Genomic DNA, 15,808 nt, shown 5'->3' on the forward strand with positions numbered 1-15,808 from the left:
CCCTCCCTCACAGGGTGTCTGTGGTGGGGAGAGGAAAGGGAAGGCGATTGTAAGCCGCTTTGGCAGTGAAAAGCAAGGTATAAAAACCAACCTTTCTTGGAAGCCAGGCAGGGTAAGCTCTGGTTAGTTTTTTGATTGGAAGTCCTGGACACCAACGAAGCCCTTCATTGGTATGTAGAGGCAGGCAACAGCAAACCACCTTGTGTCAGCATCATTTTTGAAACTCTATGGGGTTGCCATAAATCAGCTGTGACTTCATGGCTCCCCCCCCACGAACTGGTCAGTCTTCATCACCTCCTGATCTTGGTTTAAGGGAGGCATTGTGCTTCTTGTACCACTGGAACCTTGATTAGAAGCAATAGAGACAGCTTGACAAGGGTCAACCATTCAATGTGAAAATGGGAACGAGCATGAACAGAAAATGCCTGGCACGAGCCACACACATCGGCTTCAAGGGGGGGAAGAACCGTCCTGCCAAGTCAGACAACTGAAGCTGCGCCAGAGATTTGGGGAAGGGGGGGGACTGGCTCACGAGAATCCCCAAATTCTTTCCAGATTCTCTCTTTATTGCAGATAGTCTGGAGCGGGAGGTGTCCGGGGTGGAGGGAGTTGCTGTAATATGTATGCAAAATGTTCTCCAGGAAACATGCTGGATATCCAGTGAATTTGTGCAGACTTCTGTGAACAACGTGAAGCCAAATGTCGCACGCAACATCGAATGAACGGGTTGTGTTTCAAATCAACGCAAAAGGAATTAAGATTTTAGTTCTTTAAAAAAAACAAACTTACAAACAGGGTTAAAAAAAAATGTTTTGTAGCATGAAGAGCTGTGGAGGTTTTGTTTTGTTTTTCTTTTTCAGTTGACAGATGCTTGTACATAATGTCCAAATAGAATAGTTTGTGCCACATGGTCTGGATGCAGTTAGGCCATTTGGCTGCTCTGTTATAGCTTCTGTGGCCGCTAAAGTCAATGGGAAATGTTGCCTTTTGTTTGGGGGCTGGGGGTTTGAGGTAGAGGCACCAAATTTGCAGTGTAGCTGCAGGATCCTCTCATCAAAGGAAGCCTCAAGTTTCAAATGGATTTGTCCAGGGGTTCCAATGCTACGAGCACTCAAAGAGGGTACCCCATCTGACCTCCATGTTTCCAATGGAATTTGGATGAGGCACCCTCCAGTATGTGTAGAACTGGACTTCCTGGCCCAATCATTTTGAAACATGGGGTTTTTTTTGAGGAGAGGGTCCTGCAACTCAATTGCAAATCTGGTGACTCTACCTTAACCCCCACCCCACCCCAGATCCCTTAATAGATGAAAAGACAAAATTGCACTTTGACTTTAATGGTGCCATAGGGCAGTGGTCCCCAACCTTTTTATCATTGGGGACCACTCAACGCTTGACAATTTTACTGAGGCCTGGTGGGGGGTGGGGTAGTTTACTCCTTTACTCTCAACCACTGCCCTAACGCTCTCTGATCGCTATGGTAATGTTTAAACATCCCTTCAAAATAAGATACAGACACGGCACAACAATGAAGATAAGGAACATTTTATTTTCATGGCAATTTTAACTCATGACAATGGCAAATCAATGGGAACCCTGAGCTTGTTTCTCTGCAACGAGATAGTCCCATCTGGGAGTGATGGGAGACAAGGACACCCGAAGTGTGTTGTAAAGGGCTGGGGGGGGGGATGAAATAAAGGGCCGGGGGGGGGGAGAAGGCGTCCTTCGGGGCCCACCTCCAATTAGTCGACGGACCACATGTGGTCCACGGCCCACAGGTTGGGGATCGCTACCATAGGATATAGTGGCACAAAATCAATTTGGCCAAACCTGAATCTCCAAATTCGGACATCGAGTGATTTGACTACAGCCAAATCAAATCCACCAAAATCTTAATAGTACCAATTTTTTCCTGTACATACACCTAGGTCCTGCTTTAGGTGGCCGTACCTGTCTAGGGCAATGTTTCTACCATCGAGAAACCCCTAAAACTGTCTTCAGGCTTTGAGAAACCCCAGAAGTGTCGTGATTGCGCAGAATATGGTTGAGAAGCACATTTGAGTACACTCCCACCCAGGACCCCTCCCCTCCCCTCCCCACCCTGTCCAGTCCCATCATTGGCCATTTTGGGACAGGTAGGTGGGTTGACATGACCATATACGGTCATATCACCCAAAAATATTTAACACATAAAAAAAAATATATTAAAAATTAACTCCCACCCAATCAGGAAACGCTTCAAAGGTCGTTGAGAAAGCCTATTCTGAGGCCTCAGGTAGACCTTCTAACATAATTTTTAAAAGTAGTATTCTGTGGGTTGAATTTGGGATCTCCTGTGAGCAAATCGCTGAGTGCCAATCCTATAATCAGAGAGACACCTCGTACAGCCATGGTTACCTAGTCATGTTCCTTTCAGAACTGGGGATGACAAAATAGAGAGTTAGCAAACACGCCACTCGTACCTGGCCTCATCCACAGTTCTGCAGTTCCTCTCTTTCCCCCTGAGCTTCCAAGAATGCATCCGATTCTGCCCTTGATGCTCAGATGAGGGGCATTTCACTGCCTGGAAATGTAACACTGCACAGAAACGCCTGCGTGGGAACGTGGGTTTCCAAGAAGTGACAGCTTTTGGATTTGAGGATGCCGACAGTCCTCGGGCATATCTGTGTCTGCCTTCTGTCGATGTCTTTCGGAAACCCTGCTTGTATACTGAAACAAATCAGTATTGTCTTCTCTGACTGGCAGGGACTTTTCAGGGTCTCAGGTGGAGGGCGTCTGCGTCACCTACCTCCGGATCCTTTTCAGCCAGAGAGGCTGGGGACTGAACTGGGGACCTTCTGCCTGCCAAGCAGATGCTCCCTCACTGATCCACAGCCCTTTCCTAACTTAAGAGGTGTGTTATTATCTGTTCCACATAATATATTTCTGGTAAGTCCTTGGAGGAGGAGCGTGTCTCATGGCTTAAGTGCCACTCAGTGCTTAACACCCACTCAGGGCAGCTGTCCCACCCCTGAGGGCCTCCTCCTCCAACCGATTTGCCCGTCTGTCCAGCAGCCAGCCAATCGTCTTCCATCCTCCACCCCTGACCACCCCCTCCTCCTTCCACTTGCCTCTGAGGCTCGGAGGCAGCAAATCCCTGCTGCATGAGAGCTGCCCCTCCCAGTGAATTCCCTAAAAGCTGCCTGCAGCCTTTCCAGGTCCTGGAGGGAGGGAGAGGCCATCCGCAGAGTCCTTCCACCCCCTCCCCCTAATCTAGCACCCATTGTATACGTGAATGCAAAGGGCTTGGCCCCTAGTGAAGATATAAGTTTCTTGCGCTCTGAATTCCCCTTCATTTGGCAGAAAGGAGAGCGTGGGATAATAGTTCGGGAGCAAAGCCAGCCGCAGCGGCCTTTTGCAAAAACGGGCCTTTTCATCGCAAAGACTTTTCTTCTGGTGCTCCCGTCCTCTGGATTCTTGTTTTATTAGAGTCCCCGTAGGTAGCTTAACTCAACAGGCAGCTTGTTGAAAGGAATGAGAGATGTTGTTTGCCCTGATTAAGCGCCAGTGGGAGCCTTTGCTGGGAAGCAGAATCTACGGCAAAATCATTGGCCTCCGGAGCGCAGGAGACCCTTCAGAGCAATTGGAACATGCGCCTCCATCAAGGATCGCAGCGGGTTGCTCACATCCGCACTAATCACCAAGGAGGAGACGGTCTTTCTACAGGCTTAGCTCAACGCCTTTTTGCACACCGAGAAGGAGCTTCTGGACTGCTGCAGGCTGACCATGAGATTTAGAAAAGGAGACAAGGTTTGTCCCGTATCTCTGTGGTCTTCAGTCCGTGGGTTGGGAGCCATAGGTGGGCCACTGTTGTGGTTGCAGATCTACCGAGGTCTGCGCTTGAGGTCCAAGGCAGGATCGGAAGTCTGCACTGCAGCTAGTCCATGCGCGGCTAGATGATGATGATGAAGAAGAGCTAGTTCTTATAGGCCGCTTTTCTCTACCTGAAGGAGTCTCAAAGCGGCTTACAATCACCTTCCCTTTCCTCTCCTCACAACAGACACCCTGTGAAGTGGGTGTTGCTGAGAGAGCCCTGATATTATGGAAGAAGAAGAACATGACAAGGCATGTGTGTGTCTTTAAAGTGCAGCTGACTTATGGTGCATAAAGTTGTAGCCGACTTATGCTCATCCCAGCAAGGGGCTTCCAGGGCAAGTGACAAGCAGAGGTGGTCTGCCATTGCCTTCATCTGCAGAACCTTCCTTGGTGGCCTCCCATCCAAACCTTAAGGCGGCACCAGCAAGGGGCTTTCAAGGCAAGTGAGAAGCAGAGGTGGTTGGCCATGGCCTTCCTCCGCAGAACCTGCCTTGGTGGCCCCCCATCCATGTAACAACCCTGCTTGCCTTCAGAGATCTGAAGAGATCAGGCTATCCTATGTCCACCTTCCCTTCCATATGGCCATGTAGCCAGCACATTAGCAGCATGCCGAGTGCATGGCCCATAGGAGAGAAAGATAGGTGTGCTCTTTTTGGTCCCCTCCCCTGAGCACTTCGATTGCTGCATGTACAAAAGACTGGGTTAGCAAAGATTAATCGTGTTTCGACTCCAGCCGAACTCCCTACATTCCAGGCCTCCCCCCACCCCTAAGCAGAGGCATTTGTTTGCTGCACTTTGTAATCAGATGCAGAATGCAATGCAAATCTGTGGCAATGTATCGACCCAAAATATGAGAGGCACCACGTAGACCGGCATGTTTGTGATCTTCGAGGCAGAGGTCGGAATCCAGTGCAATCAACAGCCGGATGTCCTTCCATCCCCATCTTGGACCTAATGACAGATACGCTTGCAAGAGAACGCAGATATAATTGGCGAGGCAAGAGGATGTGAAAATTAGCCACGGCCCCTGGAGAACGCTGCCAAGAAGGGGGAATCAGGTTTGCCTGTGGCGTCTGCAATTATTTCCCCACCAGAGCCGGTGTTCTGAGCAGTCTTAAGCAAAATGAAGTCAAAGAGGGGATTAATGAACTTACGGCACTGGCTCTCACCAGCAATTATTGCAGAGGGGTCATTTCAGCCTTCCAAAATACCCACCTCTCTGGTTCCCAGGTTGCAACCCAGAGAGTGTTATGGTCCTTTACACCGTACTGAGTCTCGACATTAGCGCTGGGGGCAGAACTGAGACCCACTTATGAAGCAGGTGGGAGGACGAGGAGGGAAAGCAGAAGAAGGCGTTGTGGTGGTAGCCTCTTAGGCAGTGTCGTGGTTCGGTCCTTGGTGGCTGGGGAACCGGACCGAACCCCGCCATCAGAGGCGCCCGCGATCACGGAGGTAGGGCATGGTAATCATAGGCAAGCCGGCAGCTGGGCGCCCCACCCGATCGTTGAGGTGGCAATGGCCGCTAAAGAACCTCAATGTCCCCCTCCACCTTTTGACAAGGGCCCGGAGATGGCCCTTTGTTCCAGGAAAATGGGCCATCAGGAACCCCGGAAAACCTCGCATATGTGCATGAGTCATGATTGTATCAGCATGTTCCCTCCGCAAGTACTGGGTGGGGCAATACAGCCTAAGGAGGTGGGTTTTGTATAAAAGGGAGCTTCCACCTGGAGTTCGGTGGAAGCTCTTACTCCATACCAGCGGACTCCACGTTGCTGAAATAAAGCTTGTTCCTGTTGTATCGTTCACCAGGCCTGGCGTGACGTTTTCTTCAAAGGGGCACCCTGGTTTTTCAGCTAGCAAGCGGGTCCCCGACATCGTAAGAGCTTCCCACCGAACTCCAGGGTCGGCATCGCATCCGAGCGCTTATCGGGACGGATCCAGAGATGGCGTTTTCAAGCAACGGGGCGGTCTCGACCCCCACGAACCCCGGGAACATGAGTTTAATGTCCCCGGGAGATTTCCTCCGAAAATCGGGGGGCCAGGAGCAGCTGTCCGGGACCCCGAGACCCTCGGCAGCGGCGGCCAAGGGAAGGCGCCGGGCCATGGGGTTCCCAAGCACGGCGGGGAGCGCGCCGAGGTCTGGGGGGTTGGCCCCAACCTGGGACACCCAGCTGAGGCAGGCGCTTCGCCCGGTAGGACCTGAGGAATCCCTAGAGGACCTGCGGCGGGCCATGGCGGACTTGGCCAGGCGCTTGCAGGCAGCTGAAGCCCGTGAGCAAGCTCGGGCCGGGCCCGGAGGGACTGGTAATACAACGGCGGAGGGGATCGCGTCGAGTGAGGACGTCTCCAGCGACGAGGACGAGCCCGGCACTGGTGAGCGGGCCCCGGACCCCGACCCGGAGCAGTTTTCAGTCCCGAGTAGGCGAGACGGCCAGCGGAGAGGCGAGACAGCAGAGGATCTCGGGGGAGCGGGTGAGCCGACGGGGCGGCGAGAGCCGGACCAACGCAGGAGCGACGTGCAAGGCAGGGAGCGGCACGGCGTCGTTGGGCAAGTTGGTAGCCGGTGGAGCGGAGCAGGACGAGACGGCGGACGCCGAGAATCCCGGATCCGGAGGGGGTCGGACTACTCTCCAAAACGTTCCCCCCCAGAGCTTAAGGCGCGTTTCGACGGGACGCCGGACGACCTCCCGCAGTTCCTCCTCCACGCGCTGACGCATGCCCGGAGGTATGGAGACCGGTATGAGGACTCCGAGGACTTGGTCTGGGGGGTGGCCTCGTGTCTCCAGGGCAAGGCGGGTCAGTGGTACCTAGGGTTGGCCGAGCGCGGCGACCCGGCAACTCGGGACCTGCAGGACTTCGTGGTCGCGCTCCGCCGACGATTCCAGGACCCCCAGGCTGAGGACAAGGCAAAGAGTCGGATCAAGGGACTTCGACAGGGTACTAGGGGGGTTATGGACTATATAGACATTTTCCGGAGGGAAGCAGGCAAGGTGTTCTCCTGGAACGAGGAGACCCAAATCGAGTACTTCCGGGAGGGCCTTAACCCGAAGCTTAGGGAATGGGCCGTGATCAAGGGGACGGAAGAAGATCTGTCTACACTGGAGGGGTGGTGTTTTGTGGTCGCCAAGCTGGAAGCCAGCCTGGGTTGGGCCGCCGCACCCCCCCGGGAGGCCAAAGGCGGGTCAGCCGAGGCGCCGAGACCGGGCCCCGACAACTCTCGCCCCAAACGACCCCCGAACCCCGAGCGGGAAAGGAGACGCCGGGAAGGTCTGTGCCTGAAATGCGGGGGGTCAGGACATTTCGCAGCAGCGTGCCAACGGCAAGGGGGGGAGGACCGCGGGCTCTCCCAGGGGGGAGGTGCGACACGCCCCCAGCAGGCACGCCGGGCGGAGGACCTCCGCAACGAACCGGGAAGCGCCCAGGCGACGGGAAACGGCCAGGACCTGCTGTAGACGGCGCCGGGCAGCAGGTCCCGCGGTGCGAGGGAAAACCCCTACAGCATGAGGCGCGACCTCCGAACGTGGTAATTTTAGAGCTCCGGAACCCGGAGAACGGACTAAGTTGGGTGGGGGAGGCTCTTTTGGACTCTGGATGCGACCACAGCATGGTCCACCCCCAGATAGCCCGGGCTTTGGGGCTACCGAAGCGCATTCGGAAGGTTCCCCTGGTTTTCGTCCAGATGGACGGCAGCCCGATTCAGGGGGGACCTTTCGGGGAGGAGGTGGGTCCTATCGCCATCCACATAGGGGACCACCAAGAGCTGCGGTGGCTGATCCAGGTCCCCGTAGCGGGATATCGGGCGGTGTTGGGCCTGGATTGGCTGAAGGAACACAACCCCGTGGTGGACTGGCGGGCGGGGACCCTGAAGTTCGACTTGACGGTGGGTGCACGGCATCGGGTCCCCCACGAGAATTCCAGCCACAAGAGGACGGCGGCGCGTCCCAGGGGAGCGGCGGCGGCGCAGCAGGAGATACCAGAGCCCGAGGTCCCGCCAGAGTACCGAGACCTCGCAGCCGTTTTCAGCGAGCGGGAAGCGGACGAGCTACCCCCACACCGCCGCACGGACTGCGCTATCAACATCCCAGAGGGGGCGGTACTACCCAAAGGGCGCATCTACAAGATGAGTGAGGGTGAGCTCAAGGACCTCCGGGAGTTTTTGGGTAAAAATCTGGCCCGAGGTTTCATCCGGCCCGCTTCCAGTCCCATGGGAGCTCCAGTCTTGTTCGTCCGGAAAAAGGATGGGTCCCGACGGCTGTGCCAGGACTACCGGGGCCTCAACGCCATCGCAGCGGGGAACGCTTACCCCCTCCCGCTGATCCCGGATTTGCTGGCCCGGCTGGGCAAAGGGACTCTGTTCACTAAGCTGGACCTAAGGGAGGCGTACTACCGGGTACGCATCCGGGAGGGGGATGAGTGGAAAACAGCGTTTAACTGTCAATTGGGACAATTCGAATTTAAAGTGATGCCGTTCGGTTTAAGCGGGGCACCTGGGGTTTTCATGAGTCTAATTAATGAGGTGTTGCAGGACCTTCTGTTTCAGGGGGTGGTTGTTTATTTGGATGACGTCCTGATCTACAGCCAAGATCCCCAAGAGCACGTGACCCTGGTGAGGGAGGTGTTAAAGCGCCTGCTGGCAAACCACCTATACGTGAAGCTGGCTAAGTGCGAATTCCACCGTCCCTCCCTGGACTATTTGGGCTACCGCATCTCAGCCCAGGGCATAGCTATGGACCCCGAGAAGGTGCAGGCGGTGCTGGCCTGGGAAAGGCCCCGCACCCGGAAACAGCTACAAAGCTTCCTGGGGTTTGCTAACTTTTTTAGAGGCTTCATCCCCAGATACTCCTCCGTAGTGGCTCCCCTCACGGACTTGCTAGGTACCAAGGGGAGAGGTCCTCGCGCCACGCGGCCCAGCGCAGCGCTCGGCTGGAATGAGAAATCGGAGGCAGCGTTCCTGGCCCTCAAGCAAGCTTTCGCGTCTGAGCCCACGCTACTGCACGTCGACCCAACCCAGCCGATGGTGGTACAAGTCGACGCCAGCGACGCAGCAGCCGGGGCGGTTCTCCTGCAGCGAGACAAGGCGGGACAGCTGAGGCCGGCGGCCTACCTCTCACGAAAATTCGCCGAAACGGAGCGGAACTGGTCTACCTGGGAGAAGGAGGCGTTTGCGATTAAGTTCGCCCTCACCGAATGGCGGCATTGGCTGGAGGAAACAGAGGAGCCGTTCGAGGTCTGGACAGATCACAAGAATCTGGAGGCGCTCCGGCAACCGCGATCCCTGAACGCCAAACAGATGAGGTGGGCGGAGTTCTTTTCGCGGTACAATTTCAAGCTTGGTCACATCCCCGGCAAAGAGAATTTCCTCGCGGACGCCCTCTCCCGTCTGCCGCATTATGGGGAGGGGTACGCTCCCTGCACCAGGTCCGTGTTTGGTGAGGAGCAGCTGGGACGGGGGGTCGTCACTAGGCGTCGGGCCAGGGAGGAATGGGAGCCCGACCCGGCGACCGCCCCGCTCCGAGACCGCCTAGTGGCAGCCTACGGGACAGACGAGGAGCTGGCTGAGCTCCGGGACTCTTTGATTTTGGACTCCGGTCTCTGGCGGAGGGGGGAGGCTGTCTACGTCCCGGAAGGGCTACGACGGGAAGCCCTCAGCCTCTGCCACGATGCTAAGACCGCCGGGCACTTCGGTTTCGTAAAATCCTGGAAGTTGGCCCGGCGGCGGTTTTGGTGGCCCAGTCTGCGGCGGGACACAAAAGCTTACGTCAGTGGTTGTCCTGTCTGCCTGACCTGCAAGCCGGGGGTTGGCAAGCCGAAAGGTCTGCTGCACCCGCTCGAGGTCCCGACCCGGCCGTGGTCAGTGATCTCCATGGACTTTATAACAGACTTGCCTCCCAGCAAGGGGAAAACGGTGATCTGGGTGGTGGTAGATCTATTTTCCAAACAGGCCCATTTCATTCCTTGCGCCAGTGTCCCCAGTGCCTCACAGTTGGCTCGGATGTTCCTGGATCACGTGTTCCGACTGCACGGGCTGCCGGACAAGGTGATTTCCGATCGGGGCTCACAATTCGTGTCCCGGTTTTGGCAAGCTTTCCTGCGCCTGTTAGACATCGAGCAAGGGCTGAGCTCCGCTTACCACCCCCAGACGGACGGGCAGACCGAGCGGGTTAATCAAGTACTGGAGCAGTACTTGCGGTGTTTCGGTTCCTATCATCAAGACACCTGGGTGCCCCTGCTCCCCCTGGCCGAGTTCGCGTACAACAACGCAGACCACAGCAGCACGGAGATGTCGCCTTTTGCCGTCGTCTACGGGACAGACCTGAGACACTTCCCGGAGCTTGGAGAGGTCCCCGCCCGGGAATCGGCCGACCTTCGCGAGTGGGGGAAGCGTGCCGGGAGCTGCTGGAAGTCGCTGCAGGAGCAGCTCCACAAAGTCAAGGCAGCGCAGAAAGAGGACGCCGACCGGAAGAGACGACCAGCTGAAGAGATCCGACCGGGGGATCGAGTTTACCTTTCCACCCGGAACCTACGGTTGAATTTGCCCAGCAAGAAGCTAGGCCCTCGGTTTTTGGGGCCTTTCGAGGTCTTGGCCCCGATCAACGAAGTTTCGGTCAAGCTCAAGCTCCCCAAGAACCTCCGGCACATCCATCCCGTCTTTCACGTGAGCCTTCTAAAAAAAACTCCGGACGGTGACGTTTGGCACCCCGTGTTTTCCCCGCCAGCGCCCGAGGTCCTGCCGGGGGGGGAGCACCACGAGGTGGCGGATATCCTGGACTCTAGACTCCACAGGGGGAAGTTGCAGTACCTCGTGGAATGGAAGGACTTCGCTTTGGGGGACCGGGAATGGGTCTGGGCAGCGGACGTCCTTGCGCCCCGACTCACTGAACGTTTCCACAAGCGGTATCCTGGCCGTCCCGGGGGGTTGGAGAATGGACCTTTGGGGGGGCAGAATGTCGTGGTTCGGTCCTTGGTGGCTGGGGAACCGGACCGAACCCCGCCATCAGAGGCGCCCGCGATCACGGAGGTAGGGCATGGTAATCATAGGCAAGCCGGCAGCTGGGCGCCCCACCCGATCGTTGAGGTGGCAATGGCCGCTAAAGAACCTCAATGTCCCCCTCCACCTTTTGACAAGGGCCCGGAGATGGCCCTTTGTTCCAGGAAAATGGGCCATCAGGAACCCCGGAAAACCTCGCATATGTGCATGAGTCATGATTGTATCAGCATGTTCCCTCCGCAAGTACTGGGTGGGGCAATACAGCCTAAGGAGGTGGGTTTTGTATAAAAGGGAGCTTCCACCTGGAGTTCGGTGGAAGCTCTTACTCCATACCAGCGGACTCCACGTTGCTGAAATAAAGCTTGTTCCTGTTGTATCGTTCACCAGGCCTGGCGTGACGTTTTCTTCAAAGGGGCACCCTGGTTTTTCAGCTAGCAAGCGGGTCCCCGACAGGCAGCATCAGTCTAGTGAAAGTTGCAAACTATTTGCAACCCAGCTATCCTAATGGCAGTTGTTGCCTCTGTGGTCCTGCTCCATAAATTCCTGCCCACGTGTTGCTACAAATAATCAAAGAAGAAGAAGAAAAGTTGGTTCTTCTTCTTCAGTAATATCAGGGCTCTCTCAGTCTCACCCACCACACAGGTGGGGAGAGGAAAGGGAAGCCAACTGTAAGCCACTTTGACACTCCTTCGGGTAGAGAAAAGCGGCATAGAAGAACCAAATCTTCTTCTTCTTCAGTAATATCAGGGCTCTCTCAGCCTCACCCACCTCACAGGGTGTCTGTTGTGGGGAGAGGAAAGGGAAGCCAACTGTAAGCCACTTTGAGATTCCTTTGGGTAGAGAAAAGCGGCATAGAAGAACCAACTCTTCTTCTTCTTCAGTCTTAGCCCCACCTCCCTCACAGGGTGTCTGTGGTGGGGAGAGGAAAGGGAAGGCGAATGGAAGCCACTTTGAGACTCCTTCGGGTAGAGAAAAGCGGCATAGAAGAACCAACTCTTCTTCTTCTTCAGTAATATCAGGGCTCTCTCAGCCTCACCCACCTCACAGGGTGTCTGTTGTGGGGAGAGGAAAGGGAAGCCAACTGTAAGCCACTTTGAGATTCCTTTGGGTAGAGAAAAGCGGCATAGAAGAACCAACTCTTCTTCTTCTTCAGTCTTAGCCCCACCTCCCTCACAGGGTGTCTGTGGTGGGGAGAGGAAAGGGAAGGCGAATGGAAGCCACTTTGAGACTCCTTTAGGTAGAGAAAAGTGGCATATAAGAACCAACTCTTCTTTTTTTACACACTGCTGCTGTTAAGCAACAGAGTGTCCTAGGACATAAATTTGGCCATGGTAGCCCAGGCAAACATGCTTTTCTTGCAAGATTTTATCGTCAATTTGTAAGTGACGCACAGGCAGCGAATGCATCCTGGGCTTTGGTCTTCCAAGAGATAAATTATGAATAAGAACAGGGAGGTTCAAAATGGGTCAGACGGAGAGAACTTGTTATTCTGAGTTTCGCAAAGGCAGCGTGGAATGAGGGGGCGAGGGTGAGAGGGCTGGAAAAGCTTCGTGTTTGACACGCCAGGAAATTATGAAAATAGGCACCTTTTGAAAACCGCCAGAAAACAAGTTTGCGAGGAGCTGTGCCGAGGCATTCGACAAACAAAAAGCCTGTTAACCTCTTTGATTGGGATCCACCAAAACATGAATGGCAGGCAAGCCTTTGAGTGTTTTAGGATAGGCTGGCAGCTCAGTACAAAACCCGCAAACTGGGAGTAGAGGAAAAAATAAGCTGTTTTGAGGTATGATGGCAAAGTCTTAGAAAGGATTCAGTTGGCAGCCTGTTGAGGCTAACATCAGAGAGTGTGGAAATGCAGCCAATTTAATATACTTCTCTGCTTAGGGCTAGGATCTGGTGCATTTATAATAGAGGTTCCGAATGAATTGGGTTTGCCAACTTTTTCTGTTGGGATCAATCGTAAGAAGGCTGTGCCTGGATTAGACAACGTCTCACATCCCGACTCACACAGCTGGCAAACAGTTTCCCTGGAGGGTGAAACAAACAGGGCCTAGAGACTAAGGCCCTTCCCCTGATGCTGGCACTGGGGTTCACAGGCTTACTGCCTCTACATGTTACCCTTCTGTTGCCCTTGCTAGCAGCCCCTGAATAGGGCAGTCCCCATGAGTCGGTCTGATCCACTTTAAAAGCCATCGATTCCCATGATGATCACCACAGTGATCTCCACATTTTAGCTGCTCTCTATTGCCTGGAGATCAGCTGTAATCCTTGGAGATCTCCAGCCACTGCCTGGAAGTTGGTAAACCTAGGCCCAATCCGCACCAGGACCAATGTGGCAAATTGATCACGGAAAGAAAAAACGCAATTTTAAATAGTGGAATTCGGCATAATGCATACCTGCCTTTGTAGTGGAATCCAGTTGCATTTCAATCGTTTCCCACAGGTTTCCGGTCTCGGCAAAAATTGCTAGAAAGGAAGCAATATTTTCCGTGCTTTGTCCTGCCCCTGGCCATCAATCAAACGAGCAGCCAATGGGAGGTTGTTACCATGCTCTGGAAAAGCCCCATTGCCTTTAAGAACATGTTTAAAAAAAAAAAACAGGTTGCAACGAATATGCCTTGATTCCTTGCTTCCTCCTAGCGTAGAGACCCATCTAGCTGGCAGCTGTTGTGTGAGATGCCGTTTCATCGTTGCCACGCTCCTCCGAGTGAAAAAAAAAATCCCCCCCCCCGTGCACGGGTGCGATTTTCGGCCGAAAATAAAGGGAACTTGCAAACGGTGCTGTGTTGTGCTTGGGGACTTAAAGCAGCTCTGTGGAGGGACTGCAGCCAGAGAAGCCTCGCTGGGTGAATGAAGGCTTACCGGTTCGTTGCTCTCTGCTCGCTCCGAGAAAAAAAAATGGTGATCGCTTCGCCGGAGGATCAGAGGAGAGAGCCAGGGGGAGGGACCTTGCTGAAACCGCAACACAGAGTACTTTTTCGCTAATGGTAACACAGAGAACTTTTTCGCTAGTGTTGCAGATTGGTTGCAAGAGTGTAGCGCTTTCCAGAGGGTGAATCCACTTTTTGGGATTTCCCTGGAAGCGCTACAACGAAGCGCTTCTAGCGGTACTGTTTCAGGAGTGTGGCAGATTGTGTATGACGTTGTGCATAACTGCATTTTAGTAGCGATTGCAATTTGCCACACTCCTGCTACATTAGACCTGTGCGGAATGACTCATCTTCTGAGGACAGATATCAGTTCTCCTGTCCCTGCCCTCTCTGGGCTCTGCTCCCAAAATCTTCAGGTATTTCCTAATCCAGAGATGGAAACCCTACAGCTATCGGCTCTTCCACCAAAAAGCCTGGTGAAAGAGCTCTGTTTTGCAGGCTGTATGGAACTAAGTTCCATTAGGGCCTTGATGTCCTCGGGGAGCTCGTTCCACCAGATTGTGGCCACAGTTGAAAAGTCCCTGGCTCTTGTTGAGGCCAGGTGGACTTCTTTGGGTCCAGGGATCACCAGTCTGTTAGAGTGAATGGAATGTATTGCTTTTCAGGTACGCAGGGCCCTTACCGCGTATGTCTTTGAAGGTGAGTACTAGTCCCTTAAACCTGATTGGGTTTAAGGGACCTGAACTCAATTGGAATGAAAGCGTCCTCCCTATTTATGATGTGATGTCACAAAGGCTGTTCCTCCTTCTTTGTCTGCCTCAGTTCCTCATCTTGAGCCCCCTTTTAATACTTGCATTCTGCTTATTAACTTCAGACCCTGCCTGGCTCTGTCGTAACCACAAGAGACCTATTGTTGCTTAAACGAAAATACATGGTGGGGACAGTGCACCCCCTGCAATTATTTAAACAATAGAGGGGGGGAAAAAACAAAAGGGAGGGGAAGGCTCCCATGTCTCACTAAGAAGAAATCTCATATATATGGTAATAATGTCGAAGGCGTTCCTCCCACCGGTTTTCCTTCACCGTTCATGTGGCTTTGTCTCCCCGGGTGCTTCAGAGTGTCAAACAGGAGGGAAAGAAATGGCTCAGCCATCCTCTTCTCATGCTGATGCAAGCATCTGTTCTTTTTTGTATTTTGACTTTAGAACTCTTCAGGACACACCTCTTTAGGGTGCTCAAGTGTTGGCAATGGACCAGCCAGCCTGAACATAACATCATTAAATCATCGAAGTAGGAAGCCAACCCAGATCGTTGGGTCCTGCAGGTTTATGCCGATAATGCCGGTACTTTCTTCTAGTGCAGCTTCACAAGTGAGCTCTTTGCTGCCAGTGGAAACATGGGATGATGATGATGATGATGATGATTTGATTGATTGATTTGATTTCTTATCTGCTACTCTTGAAACTTGTCTCACAGCGGGTTATAGATTCAACCCAAGTGTTGCCATAGATCAGTCCTTCAACCATGGCCATCCAGTTGCACATCGGTTGTCTCCAGTCCAGTTTTGTGGTCCTCATACAATGATTTTTCATGCACACACAGGGCTCTCCCATCTTCAAGTCGGCTGGATTAATTTCAGTGAGGGGAAGCAATTTAGAGTGTAAGTGAGCATGTTTAGAAACACAACCGCCATGTTTAGAAGAAATATATGAATGATTGCTGGGAGGGAGGCAATAACTGGAGATGCCTATCATGCCTCTTTAGTGCATGAAATGACATTGCAGAAAATACCCATAATGTTGGATGAACCTGAACCAGCAAGCTCTGTGCATACAAATCTGTTCCCTCTGTTACAACCCTGGCATGCAAGATCTAGTATGTTAAATGTTAAAAAGATATCATATGCCTTGCAAGCACAAAAGCTTGCAAGGCAAACAGATGCCTGATTCTCCAGTTCAAACAAATCACAAAGAAGGTCTGACTCCAATGGTAACTAGAGGAAGAAAATTTACTTACAAAAATAGAAGCACATCTTATGTGATATACCAATGCAGGGACTTTTAACTTAGTGTGAGCAGATTAACTTCACAAAGGT

Source organism: Paroedura picta, chromosome 5, assembly GCF_049243985.1.
Source record: "Paroedura picta isolate Pp20150507F chromosome 5, Ppicta_v3.0, whole genome shotgun sequence".
In the NCBI taxonomy this organism is placed as follows: Eukaryota; Metazoa; Chordata; class Lepidosauria; order Squamata; family Gekkonidae; genus Paroedura; species Paroedura picta.